This window comes from Lathyrus oleraceus, chromosome 2 (assembly GCF_024323335.1).
Source record: "Lathyrus oleraceus cultivar Zhongwan6 chromosome 2, CAAS_Psat_ZW6_1.0, whole genome shotgun sequence".
Lineage (NCBI taxonomy): Eukaryota > Viridiplantae > Streptophyta > Magnoliopsida > Fabales > Fabaceae > Lathyrus > Lathyrus oleraceus.
This window is the reverse complement of record NC_066580.1, coordinates 436,440,118-436,453,161: the sequence shown is the minus strand read 5'-3', so window position 1 is coordinate 436,453,161 and position 13,044 is coordinate 436,440,118. Positions and strand designations below refer to the sequence as shown.

The 13,044-nt window shown below is 30.2% G+C and overlaps 1 long non-coding RNA gene and 2 other non-coding genes across 18 annotated transcripts in view; 2 read left to right on the top strand and 1 right to left on the bottom strand.

The window, feature by feature from the left end:
• Nucleotides 1-6,991: 6,991 nt before the first annotated feature.
• The window catches only part of LOC127120067 (uncharacterized), a 180,549-nt gene continuing 174,496 nt past the window's right edge, over nucleotides 6,992-13,044 (top strand). For 14 of the 16 annotated variants that reach the window (XR_007803048.1, XR_007803047.1, XR_007803038.1 and 11 more), the window contains exon 1: nucleotides 6,992-7,557. This is a non-coding gene — a long non-coding RNA (uncharacterized LOC127120067). Of the gene's footprint in view, nucleotides 7,558-7,956; nucleotides 8,028-13,044 lie in introns of all 16 variants that reach the window. The other 2 variants (XR_007803037.1, XR_007803040.1) reach the window with 2 other exon arrangements.
• LOC127124775 (small nucleolar RNA U3) lies at nucleotides 7,340-7,562 on the bottom strand. The gene has a single exon (XR_007804247.1). It is a non-coding gene; the product is annotated as a small nucleolar RNA U3 (small nucleolar RNA).
• Nucleotides 8,374-8,490, top strand: LOC127124752 (U5 spliceosomal RNA). The gene has a single exon (XR_007804220.1). It is a non-coding gene; the product is annotated as a U5 spliceosomal RNA (small nuclear RNA).

Sequence of the window (13,044 nt, the reverse complement as noted above, 5' to 3'; positions counted from 1 at the left end):
CACCAATGCATATGGCGTATACTCACATGCGCCAATGCATGCGCCAATGCATGTGATGCCTTCACATGCTTGGCTTCATGCGCCAATGACTTGGGCGTCTCCTTTGAATGCTAACTAGATGCGACAGTTCAACTGGCGCATCGACAATGAAAGGTGGTTATTTCGGTGATTAAAAAGAACCTTAATGGTTAAATTAAAAAGAAGAAATTGAAAAGAAAAAGAAACAAATAAATTGAAAAAATATAGAAACTGAAATTGGAGATTCTCCTTTGAGTATTATACCTGGTAGAATAGTTCTTCCATTCCATTCACATTCATCAGCGTAGCAACAAAGAAAAGTCAAAGAGTGATAACATTAAGGACAGACTTGTCCCCATGGTGTTAAGAGATCAACATCAGCAAGATCTTAACTATGTAAAATCCTCCTTCAATCGTCGTAAACTCGTTGCCACCGCCATCACAAAATATTCGCAATCCAAAGGTAGACGATAATGATTTAGATCTGGCTTCCATCTTTTCGTTGTTTCCCATATCTGGATTTTCATGTTCATTTCTTACTTTATTTTCTATGATCTTTGAAGCTTTCCACACCAAACAAATGATGTTTTTTTTTCTGTTTAAAGTTTTCAAGAAGGGGAAGAAAGAGATTTTAATTAAAAGTGACATGGGTTTTTTATGATCTTATATAAGTGATATGATATTTAAATGTAAAAAATTTATCCATATTTTTTTGTTAATAAAATTTCTAATATTGAATGATTAAAAAAATATTAATTTACCACATAACGTTAAAAAGTTAAGTACACTTAATTCAAATTATAGTTCTCCAACACAAATTAAACTATATATTAATAACAACGTTTAAATCGTGATAAATCATCTAAACAAATACATAAAATAACTTATTATTAAATATTAATGGTTCAAAATGTTTAATAAAATAAATAAATAAAACTAAATAAAATGAATGATTTAAAATTTGATATAAAAAAATATGATAGGATAATAGTATTAGAAGAAAAAAATGAATATATATAAACAGAAAAAGAATTATTAAAAATACAAATAAAAGTGCAATGATTATGATTTATATTAAATACAAAAATTTGAAAATAATTTGAAGGTCGAGAATGATTATAATAATGGAAGCAATCGAGAAAAATCACATACGAAAGAAAATAAATCATTTTGAAATACTAAAATTAAACTGATGATATTTTAGTAAATATAATAATTTTTTAAATATCAAAATTCATATTCTCTCATCTCCCCTCCAAATCTTCCAATTCGGAGGAATGCAAAAATTATGTTTTTGAGGATTTTACTCCCATCCCTTCCTAAAATTTGTACCAAACATATTTTATTAGAAATTTTCCCACCCCTCCCCTCCATCTATCCCAAACCAAACACACCCTAAAAGAAATAGATGATTTTGTTTGTTTTATTCTATTTTTTTTTGTTCATTCTTTAGAGAGATTATGCACTGTTTAGAATTCGTTGGTTGTTTGAATGAGTTTTATAATATTAATTATTGGAGAAATATATGTGAATGATTTTGTTTATTTTGTTTTTAATTGATTTGAATTTTCATGGTTTTATTCTTTACAAATTAAGATCATGAATAATATATAAATTTATTCTAATTTTATAAATAATTTATTTTCTAAATTTAGTTTAGTGTTCTATTTTTATTAATTAATTATTTTTGTTGTAGGAGTAATATGTTTTAATACTTTTATAAAAAAATTATTTTCATTAATTAATATAAGAAAATAAATGATATGTAAAATAAAGTAGGAGTATAAACTAGCAAGATCAATGTCACTTAAAATATGTCACATATTAAAAAAAAAATGTACACATCATCAAATAATTTATTAGAAAAGAGAAAGGGGGACCAAAACGGTTAAAACTGAAATGGAGGGACTGATTTCGTGAACCGTGTATAATAGAGGGTTAAAAATGTAATTTAGTCTTTTATAAATTTACATATCTCTTTAATCTTCTCAAGCATTTTTTTTACATTCTATTCAATTTGTGTATCTTTTACCTGCATTTCTTAATCATTATTATATTATATTTATTTATTTACTTTTTATAGCGATGTTGTGGGTAAATGGCCACTTAATTATATTTATTAAAATATACCTTTTCGATGGACCGAAACTATTTAATTTATATATCATTTATATATATATATATATATATATATATTTGTTAATCATCACTATACTATATTTATTTACTATTTATAAAGATATTGCGTGATCCGTGCCCACACACGGGTTGATAATTATTTAATTATTTCATTTATTTTTTTTACTAAAATATACATTTTCGACGGATCGAGATTATTAAATTTGTATATATATCTTATATATATATCTTTTATAATGGATGTTTTTCATCTCACGACACTTATAGTTAAAGCAGGCAGTATGACTGCGTGTCAACATGTGTTGTATTGCATGGAGGTATTCACCTTGCAACACTTGCATTGAGATATTCAACTCGGAATGTCTAACACAGACATATCTTGTCAACGTAGACTCTGTAGGTGCCAACGTTCAAAAAAAATTTAAAATCCATTGTTTAAACAATTTAGCTCCTCAACAATGGAACATGCCAGCCTATTGATGCCTATGAACCAAAATCAACACTCTCTTTATTTATATATATCAGCCTAATAATGCACAATGTTTCGAACAAGTGTGAAGTTTACAAAATTTAATGGGAAAAATCCATGTTGCTACCACATGCTATTATTTTTTTTGAATGAAGTGTACATTTGTTGCTATTATATATAGTTAGTGTTGATCATACCATTGAAGAAGATGGATGGAAAATTTGAAGTATCCCCATTATTGAATGAAAATTATGAACTCGCTGCTTTGATTAGAGTGCTTAGGTAAGTCATTGTGAAAAAACATATCTAACTTCCAATAATTCCCTTTTATCCTTCTTTGCAAAATTGATGTATAAGAGAATAATATCATGTGAAGTAAAATTATTAAACTACAATACTTTACTTTAATTTTGATTTCTGATTTAAGAACAACATGGTTTATTTTATTGTAAGCTTTCCTTTAGGATAGATGATGGTAGACTGATAATACCTATTAAACCTTTAAATTAATGTTTTTGGTGTCTGGTATGAGTTGATTAATCGATTTGTATATGTAGCTCTATTCATATTTGAGCAAACAATAATTTAGAAATATTATCAAGTCTAGGATTATCACTTTTTCCATAATGAAGATAATGTCTTTTTTTGTTAAATTATAATTCATGGTATCGAAGCATGTTCTTGTCGAAACACCCTATTGTCGAAGTGTCGAGGAAACAATAAATTAATATTCCTTATACCTTCAACTTTAAAGAAAATTATTCAACTTAATTTTTGCCCAATAACAAAATCAAATCCTATAAAGAGCATTTTTTTTAAATACAGATTTTAGCTTGAATGATAAGAGGAGAACTACAATTAAGAAACAATAATAATGGATTTGAGAATAAAACTTTTGGCTATGAATTTAAATGAATAGGAATGAATTACTATCAACAAAGGACAATATTTTAAAGATGTATAAATAACCAAAGCAAATAATTAGCTAGAAAAAAATGGATCTGCTGACCTGTTGTTGTTGTTAAATACCGAAAATGATATTATTTAAATTTATAAATATTAAATTATTAATAAGAATATTAATAATTAAATAATTTTTTTTATAAAATAAATATATTGATTGAATTTGTAATAAGTCTAAATCGACGAGTTATGCCAACTCAAAAAATTCAATCACTCAATTTTCTTATGGTTCAATTATTTACGCATAATATTTTACTTGTAACCAAATTTTCATTTGTATATTTATTATAATATAATAAAAAGTTGAAACCTATTTAAAAGATATTATTAACCAAATGACAAAAAAAAATTAAATATTTTTTCATTAGACCAATCCAAATTTTGTTTCAAGGAATAATAACATTAAAGTTATGATTCAGATTGCACGTCATGAGCCTTAAGTAATAGAGAATGAGTGAGAGTAGTGCATTCATATCCTCATTCTGAATATCTTTGGGTACAAGATGAATGACTTAGTTGTTCATCGTATTCACCTTTATTCATAGACCTTAGTGCAATATAAATCAGGTAACTGTTAAGTACTTTTCTATAAAGATATGAGGTGCATACGCATAATATTTTACTTGTAACCAAATTTTCATTTGTATATTTATTATAATACAATAAAAAGTCGAAACCTATTTAAAAGATATTATTAACCAAATAATAAAATAAAAAAAATATTTTTTCATTGGACCAATCCGAATTTTGTTTCAAGGAATAATAACATTAAAGTCCGTTAAATAGCTATTAGAATTGTATCAGACGACAATAATATTAAAATTATTGAATATATTGCCAATAATTATTGAGTATGATGTAATTTATAACTTTAAGAAGTTTTTCAAAAATTAATGAATATTTTTGTTTAAAATAAATTATATTCATTGGACCGATATGAATTTTGTTTTAAGGAATAATAAGATTAGAGCTCATCAAATTATAATTATATCAACCACAATGACATTAGGATTATTGGATATATTGTCCATGAATATTGAGTATATGTAATTCATTACTTAAAAAAAAATCAAAAATTAATGAATTGTTTTTGTTTAAAAGAAACGATATAATTTATATAACTCATTAATAATTAAATTACTCATTTGATATTTACAAATGCATATCCTATCATTATATCATTTTAAATGTATATTACTAGTTTCTTAGAAAAATGTGAGTTGAATTTGTTTTATCTTATCTAAACACAATTATGGACAAAAACGTGTTGCAACAAAGATGTATCAGTACTTGTCAATCATGATTCAAGTTGTGTGTCATGAGTTTTAAGTAACGAAGAATGATGAGAGTGAGTCTCTCCAACCCTTGTCTAGAGTACCTTTGAGTACGGGGTATATGCCCTACCTACTCAAAGTATTCTCCTTCGTTCATAGACTTTAACACAACTCAAATCAAATGATTGTCAAGTTTCTTCCTCATTAACAATATTACATCAGCAGGATCAACAAGCAAAGGAGCACCAACACTCGTCAGTTATGATTCAGATTGCACGTCATGAGCCTTAAGTAATAGAGAATGAGTGAGAGTAGAACATTTATATCCTCATTGTGAATATCTTTGGGTACATGATGAATGACTTAGTTGCTCATCGTATTCACCTTTATTCATAGACCTTAGTGCAATTTAAATCAGGCAACTGTTAAGTACTTTTCTACACATATATGAGGTACATATTGAAGATCACACTTCAACCTTCTAGGGTTTCCCTTTCCTCCTTTTGTTTTCTTTATTTCAGTAACACTGAAATCATTTCGTGAATAAACTCAAAACCAATTAACAAATACGATTAGAATTGTTTAGGCCCTACCTACTCAAAGTATTCTCCTTCGTTCATAAACTTTAGTGCAACTCAAATCAAATGATTATCAAGTTTCTTCTTCACTAACAATATTACATCAGCAGGATCAATAAGCAAAGGAGCACCAACATTCGTCAGTTATGATTCAGATTGCACGTCATGAGCCTTAGGTAATAGAGAATGAGTGAGAGTAGTGCATTCATATCCTCATTCTGAATATCTTTGGGTACAGGATGAATGACTTAGTTGCTCATCGTATTCACCTTTATTCATAGACCTTAGTGCAATTTAAATCAGGTAATTGTTAAGTACTTTTCTATAAAGATATGAGGTGCATATTGAAGATCAGACTTCAACCTTCTAGGGTTTCCCTTTTCTCCTTTTGTTTTCTTTATTTCAGTAAGACTAAAATCATTTCGTGAATAAACTCAAAACCAATTACCAAATACGATTAGAATTGTATGTCACAAGCCTTAAGCAATGGATAAGGGGTGAGAATGAAACATTCTTATCCTCATTCTGAATATCTTTGGGTATGAGACGAATGACCCAGTTACTCATCGTATTCACCTCCATTCATAGGATTTAATATGATTCAAATCACTACTTTCTTTTCAGAATAAAAACAAACTCACCTCATCAAACTCAGTTTTGGCCTTTGGGCATCATTTTCTATTTAAAACCTTTTCAGAAAGGACGCATTACTTCCGTTCTACCGTGAACGAAGTTTAAGCCTCCATGCGTGAGCATAAAAGTAATGTTTAACTGCTAGAGTTTGATCCATGCGCATCCAATCTATTGCAAACAAACAAACGCTTAAGTCACTCATGCTCGAGCATACAAGAAAGTTGATTATAGAATGCGAATGTTAACATTGTTCATTAAAAAAACTCACACATCCGTCTTAGTTCCACAAACTGCGGGGAAATAATGCATATTATTTATGATTTGTGTATCATATATGCCTTTTCAACTTGGAAGAAAAATATATGTCATTCCACCTTAGATTGTATTTTAAAAGGACATACAGTGAATACTATTTTTATATGATAGAGTGATAAACGAATTGTGAATCTATATACTATAAAATTATTTAATAAAATATATTAAATTAATATTTAACATTAATTATTATAATTAATTTATTCAAATGATAATATTGAGGTTAACCTTGAGTTTAAACATCATTTGATAGTGTATTGTATTTTTCAAAATTAATTATAAAATTTATAACCCATTTAATAAAATATATTAAATTAATATTTAACATTAATTATTATAATTAATTTATTCAAATGATAATATTGAGGTTAACCTTGAGTTTAAACATCATTTGATAGTGTATTGTATTTTTCAAAATTAATTATAAAATTTATAACCCATCAAAAGATAATCATAAGCCACTTAACAAAATATTATTTCAAAATTAATATTTGTAATACCTTCAACTTTTAGATATTAAAATTATTAGATATAGTGCCAATGGTTACTGAGTATGATATAATTGATTACTTTAAGGAATTTTTCAAAAAATAATGAATTGTTTTTGTTTAAAATAAATGATATTCATTCATTATCACAATGTTAATATTCATCATTATAATTAAACATTATGTGGCAACTCCGCCAACAGAGTACTTTCTTCTTGGGGCAAAAAAAAATGACTTTACCAAACCAAAAAATGAAAGAAGAAAGAGCCCTAGCTCTCTAATTTACTGTTACCATTTCCAGTTGCATCAACAACACCATAAGCCAAATACAACGAGATAAGGACTTCACCAACAACACCATAAGGAAAATACAACGAGAAGCTTCCATCTTCCTTCTAGGAACCAAGCAAGGTATAATCAATTTTTTTCAAATGATGTTTTGCAAAAAAATAAAAGGATTTGAGTCTGTCAGAACACCGTGTGACCACCCCAGTTGGTAGGCACCAACTGAGAACGATCATCTACAGCTTGGATGATGACCACAACATGCAGATCATCTGGGCCGTTAATCACGCTCTGATCACACGGTCATGATTCATCCACCAGACTTATGTTCCTGTCTCCTTAGAAATCAAGGACACAGTAGTACGAGCCTATAGAACAGATCCTGTTCAAGTAAGGTCGTATTCATCAGCAGTTAGACTGAGATATATAAAAGTTTAAGATTTTCTGGGCTTCAACGATGTGGGAGTAATATAATAGTTTTTGCTGTAACTAGTTTTATTTATGTTAAAAATGTCACAAGAGTGGTGCATAATGATGATTTGATGTTTATTGTATATTGTTTATGTTTGTGTAATTATATTGAAATCTTGGAATTTCAATTTTATTATTCATTTGGGGTTTTGTAGATCATTTCTGAGCAGCATTCTTATTATTATAAAATTAGGTGTAAATATTGTATGTTTATGCAAATATGTTAGTCCTGTGATGATTGCATAACTTTATAGACCATTGTTGGTTTGATTTATAGATGATTGCTATTTGCTCTATTCATTTGCCATGTTAACAACTTCCAGGACAAAAGCATGGGAGATATAATTCTGCATGCTGCTGAAACTTGTGTTCAATACAGCTTCTCTGTTGCAAGGTGAGTACTTATTCACAAGCTATATTTGTGTTGAAATTCAATTATCGCTAGATTAGTGTGAAGCCATTACTTTGTGCTGTTTCTTGTCATTAGCATAAAATATCTTTTCAAATCAATGTTTGAACGAATGTTGTAGGATACTATATAGTATAAACATGTTAGATTAGGACTTATACAGTTAGAAGCCTATAATCCCAAAGATTTGTTCCGCGAAAGGCTTCAGATTTAGAAAAGGTATGGTCAAGTGAGTGGGTATCTAACATTAAAATCCCACATCATCTAATGGATAAAAGAAATTAGGATTTCATATATAAAATGAAATGACATCTACCTATTGCACTCACGGAGCCGTGTGATGATGACATAGTGAACTATTCTTTCGCCTTTTACTAAAGAATACCGTGTTAGCGTCACAATTAGCGGCATACGCTAGTTTTTGGAAGAGTCCTCTATATTGAGGGCTCTGCAATTTTAGTTCAATTTTCTCTCTATACTATTTATTAGTTCAATTAACAGCTGAATTATAATGTTTCTGTTTCCTTGTTGCATTAGAAGAAGCACATGTTGGTTTTTGGGCTTGCCGGCGGCCGGGATGGTGGAAATTTGGCTCTCCGCCATCCTAGAAGTGAGAACACAAGATTGAGAACTTTTGTATGATGGCCTTTGAAAATCCTTTCCTGTGATTGGATAAAACGTTTGAAATCTTGAAATGTTCAGCAGTCGCTCAGTTTGTATACTCCTATGTGCTTAACCATTCTTGCAGGGTGTATGTATTTTTCTTTGAAAAGGTTAAATGGATCACCTTGTTGTTCAATAAAGAGTACAGTTTGTTTTATCTTCCATTGGAATTTGGTATTTTTGTTTATAATGCTTGCATAATCTGCTGACCTGCGTTTGTACAATAAGGTAAAGTCTCTCTCTTGCGAGGTGAGTTCTTATTCATGTGCTATATATGTGTGCTCCTCTTCTATTGTGAGGTGAGTTCTTATTCATGTGCTATATTTGCGTTGAAATTCAATTGTCGCTTGATTGGGATGCTTTAGTTATTAATTTCAGATTCGTTCATCTGTTTTGGCTTTCGTTTTGAATTCCTAGATATATTTTGCTTATCATTATGCTATGTATTAGGCTTTCATTTTGAATTCCCAAATATATTTTGCTTATCATTATGCTATGTATTTTGGTTGTAGACTTCAAGATATAAAAGGGTTCCCCATGATTGGCATTTAGAATTCTACTTATTCTAGTTTCCAACTCGGAGGACATTTTAGTTATACCAACACTCGGAGGACATTTTAGGTATACACCTCATTCCCATTCGGTTCAGTTGATTTTTCGTCGTATGTTTGTATTATTAATTGTTACCGATAATCAATGGCTAGACACTCTACTCTGTCTTAGTTTGGTCTTGAATATTTTGTTACTCGTATATGAAAAATCACAGTTGGAAATGCATTGAGGAACAAAAGAAATCAAGTAGCTGGATAATTTACCGTTGTCTTTTAGAATGAACCGATACAATGTTATCTAAGTCCCACATCAGAATTGTCAGAGTGAATAGTACGAAACACGAGGTATAAAACATAAGTGTGTCCATTACTCATGAAATTGGTTGATAATTATTAAGTTGATAATTATTAATTTCATATAATAAAGAAATAAAATAGGTAACCCTTGTTAATCATGGTATAAAGCATATGGTGCATGCATGATTTTCCTTTGAATATGTAAGCTTGTCACATGTCAACCCAACATTGTGAATTTGTTAATAAGAAACAAAGTGACTATTGAGGTTTACTATACCAACACTCGGAGGACATTGCAGTTATACACCTCATTCCCATTTTATTATTATTATTATTATCATGGCATGTATAACAAAGCACCATGTTTGGAACAAGTGTGACAAGCTTACAAAATTTTAAGGATAATTCATGTTGCTACCACATGCTTACATTGATTAAGAGAGACTAGCTGTATGTGCTGCATTATTATTTTTGAATGAAGGGTAAATTTCTTGCTATTATATATAGTTAGTGTCAAAGAAGACGAAGTTGATCATACCATTGAAGAAGATGGATGTTGAATTTGAAGTATCCCCATTATTGAATGAATATTATCAAAAAATTCATAGATTTTCCAATCTATCATAACTTTGTAAGTTATAGCAACATAGCCTTATGCCTTCATAGAATTGAATTAGGTTATTGATAATATCCTTCAATGTTGCAACAATTAAATATAACTAGCGGAACGATTGCAAAATCATCTTTCACACAGTGCTCTTTTATTAATGACATAGCAAATTGCATTGCTTCATACAAGTCATTTGCTACTTGATACAACAATTCATTACTAGATATATCCATTGAACTAATTTGTATTTTTTTCCAGCGAAATACTTTACAATTGAACTACAAAACAATTCCTTATGTACATTATGTCAGAATCTCAACGAGTCCTTCGTAATTCACAGATGGAGTAGTGGATTTGGATCTGATGGTGAATTCCGTCACGCCAATATTGTCTGGTTGCTCTAGCTCAGTATAGGGGTGATAGTTGCAAACACTCTGATGTCCAAGTTAATAAGAGTCGAATGTAAAGGTGCGTGGACAATTTTGAGTTAGAGATTGTGTACCTTACTTAATGTGATGCCTTTATTGACCTTTTATTATGGGGTTCTAGGGTTTCTAGACCTAGAACTTCTTGTCTCCTCATGCTCAATTATGTTGAAATTTGTGGTGGTAAGATTAGCCAATCGTCTATATCAAATAACATCAGAGAACCACATTTATTCTAGAGCAATCAAATTAGCGACCTTCTTATCATTTTTTATTTATTTATTTTGTGAATTATGTCTTAAATGAATATCTAAGAGATGAAAGAGGTTATGAGTTGTGGGAAGTAGAATCTGGAGGACCAAAGTTTACCGTTCACATATGTATTACTTTCAGCGAGCCGAAGAATGGGAGGAAGAATAAAGATCTAGAGATGAAAATTTTAAAAACTATAGCAGGGAAATACGATTATGTTGTCTTTGATAGATATGCTTTAAATGTGGCTGAAAGGTTGCAACACTCAAATATAGAGAGCATCATGGATGCATTTGAAAGCAGTAGAGTCAAATATGGTTAAAGAATCATATGTGCGGGTTTATTATACTACATGAGCAGAAAAAGTAGTTGAAAGCAAGTGGATCCAAGTGGAAAGATCAACGTTCAAGTGTGGCTTGAACTTTATCAAGGTTGTCGAATAATGCTTTTAATATGATAGAGAGCAACAAGGTGGTTTATAGGTTAATTGACATCACCACAGTTTAAAGTCAAAGTGAATAATTGTAAAAGTTGTAGAAACCAAAGTTGAAGAAAGACGAAAAGCACCATCAAGACCAACGAATGACGTAGAATTCGCGGAGTGGCGATTCGACAAGACAGTGGTAGTCGTGTTGAGTTTGTTGTGGTAAAGGGAGGCGCCATAACCGCGGTGGCGGCGGAAAAAACCACGACCGGTGATGGAGCTGCAATGGCAGAACCAATGGTTCATAGTGCGACGGTGACGACCAATAAAGGGGCAGAGCTTCAGTGGCCGACCTGCGATAGGAGGCGGTAGTTTGGTCCGTCGATCGGAATTTTTAGGATAGCAAGTCTAGTTTGGGTGGTTCATAGTCATCAATTCATGGATTCTTTTGTTTAATGAGACGTGTTTTAGGCCCGTTATGGATCTATCGAATTTGTGAAATTATAAATATGTATCTTTATCATTCTTTATAACTCTTTTATAATCTCTTGTAACAATTCTAGGAAGTATAATGAATCGGATAATCACTCTATCCCCTATAGAAGATCACTTTTATCGAACTAAATAAGCAAATTTCTTTCCTCTTGCTTGTTGCGAATTTTCTATCACTAATTATAAGTTATTTTGGTTGCTTGAGACCATTTATTTTGGTTACCTTTCTTCTTTGCTCATACATATTTAATCTTAGCGAATTTAATATTAAAGTTAAATTCAACTAGAGCTTGATGTATTTAAATCTATTAACAGGTTCACTATTATTGTTGAAGTTTTCTCAACAATTTAAGTGGGACTTCACTAGACTAGAAAAAGAGAATAAATTGTAAAATTTTCTAAATGGAATGACATATAATACGATCCTTCGGAATATGTATGGCCACATTTTCTTCATAAAGTGTCAATATTGACGTGTCATGTGCACCTTCTGGATATGTCATAGTTTGAACCTCAAGCATATACACACCATGCTTTTAAAGTTGAGGTTTTGGATTATATGGTTCAGATTTAGCTGCCTAGATCTTATGCTGACGCTCCTACTTAGCAGAGATGATGACCATGTCTTATTCCTCTTAACACGATTTCTAATCATATTATTTCTATCTGATCTACTATGAAACTTTTTTAGTGTTATTGATGGCTGATCCTCTGTCGCATACGGGTCAAAAACGAGTTTAAAAATATAGTAAAACGGAAGCAACATTCGAGTCGTATCACAGGGATTCTTGAAAGTTTTAACCAAATGATCGTAACAATGAGGGATTTTTTAGGTTCATAACTTAAATAGAAGATGATTATGGTAAAAACAAAATTGATAAATAAGCTAATCTACTGTTTCAATATCCGACTTTATCATCGATTCTTATGATTTCAATTCCCTAAGCGGATTCAATCATATTCGATTACAATACCCACTGACAAGCGCAATTGGTATTATACGATGTGTGTTCCTAATTTCCTAATTAAGTAAACAGATTTAAGCAGTCGCGAACTAAACAAACACAACTTAATCAAACACGATAACGAAAAAGTTACGCTAACGTGATTATAATTAAGGATCATACAAACAATCGAATTTAATCAACTCTATCCTATAAGCAACAATCAAATTAATCAAATGAAAGTAATTGAATTAAGGAAACAAGTTTATAGGAATAATTGAAAAGAAAATCAAAATTAAATTGGAATTTATAAAAACTTCAAACTGAAATTCGAATACAACAGA